This window comes from Benincasa hispida, chromosome 5 (assembly GCF_009727055.1).
Source record: "Benincasa hispida cultivar B227 chromosome 5, ASM972705v1, whole genome shotgun sequence".
NCBI lineage: Eukaryota > Viridiplantae > Streptophyta > Magnoliopsida > Cucurbitales > Cucurbitaceae > Benincasa > Benincasa hispida.
This window is the reverse complement of record NC_052353.1, coordinates 54,893,861-54,895,435: the sequence shown is the minus strand read 5'-3', so window position 1 is coordinate 54,895,435 and position 1,575 is coordinate 54,893,861. Positions and strand designations below refer to the sequence as shown.

At 28.2% G+C, this 1,575-nt stretch overlaps 1 non-coding gene across 1 annotated transcript; it reads right to left on the bottom strand.

Annotated features, from left to right (window-relative positions):
• Positions 1–249: 249 nt before the first annotated feature.
• Positions 250–320, bottom strand: TRNAK-UUU. Its single transcript has one exon. It is a non-coding gene; the product is annotated as a tRNA-Lys (tRNA).
• Between the last annotated feature and the right edge of the window lie 1,255 nt (positions 321–1,575).

Below are 1,575 nucleotides of genomic sequence, written 5' to 3'. Positions count from 1 at the left end.
CTAGCTGTTCAAAGTTTTATTTATATTTATCGAAAAAAAGTCTATATACTTAATCATATAATTTAATTGACTTATGATTCAATCATTTTTATGATAAACTTGACTACTATGATCTAGAACAATTGATACTTAACTCAAATCATATAAGTAAGTTAAAAGTGAAGAAAAAATTAACATTTTTTTTAGATAGGTTAACTAATTTGATTATTTTAAAATTTTGGAAAGTTTAGAAAATAAGCAATAAATAACGACCGTCTGTGGGGATCGAACCACGACCACGTGGTTAAAAGCCACGCGCTCTACCACTGAGCTAAGACGGCTATGCTGATAGTGTCCGCTGATTAATATTTTATTCAAACATGTACTTGTGAGCTATATGAAAGAAAAATCCATGTACACCTTGCAACAATTTTGAATCTAATAAGGTTGTCAAAAATTCCTGTGAGTCAGGTCTCCACCTCGATTGAGACGGAGAATCTCTGGTCACCGAGTCTCCAGTCGGGGACGGGAACGATTAAAATTTTTTATTTTTTTAATATATATATATATATATTAATTACAAATATTATATATAAATAAAATGGGGATAGGTCCCCATGAGGACAAGGATGGGAGTCCCCTCCCCATCCCTGACCCCGTTGTCAACCCTAAACTCTAGATTATTTGCAGTAGAAAGATTGAACTTTGAATCATAAATGACCATTAGTTTTATGGATGTCATTATTGTACCCACGAGATTAAATATCACTATTGTACACATGAAATTAAGTATTTGTTTAAATTGACTTGAGAAAAATATTTTTTAAAAAATCATTTTTATTTTAATATTTTTCATAAAAACTGATTAAAATACATTTGAAAATTTATTTTGAGAAGTTGTTAAATACTCCAAACCCTTAAAAAATGACTTATTTTTTAAATTAAATATTTGAAGATGTATTCCAAACATTCCCTAAATTTTCTTGGACATATAATAGTTTCAAATAGAATCTCTTTAGAAAGAAGATACATGTCAACATTTTTAACAATATTTTCACCTTTTCATAGATTCATCAACAAAAGGAGTGAAAGAATATCGTTAATGAAAATGTAATAAAAACAATAAACATTTATAACTTGTTTAAAAATGAAAAGATATTTATTTATTAAGTTGAATATTTTTTAATGTTTAGAAACGTTTATTAACGTTGATATTTCCATCTCATAAAATATGAAACATTCACATTTTTTAACTGCGATATTTTAAATCTTAAATTGTACATTAAAATATATGGTTGATATTAATAAGATTTAAGATGTAATCTCCAACGCCATCATCTAGCTCTTGTTGGAGAATAATTAGTGGAACAAGGTCGTGAATGGTTCCATGGATATATAGTGTGACTAGCGAGGGCACATGATGTCTTGGAACTCCTTGCCATATTTTCTCTTTAGGAATACAATTTTTTGCTAGACTTTTGATCATCCCTTCATAAAATTAAATTTGATTAAATAACCGATTCGGTTTTTGTGGTGTGTAGTTTCAATTTATTATCTAAGTATAGTATTACTGATTTGGTTTTTGTGGTATGTTTA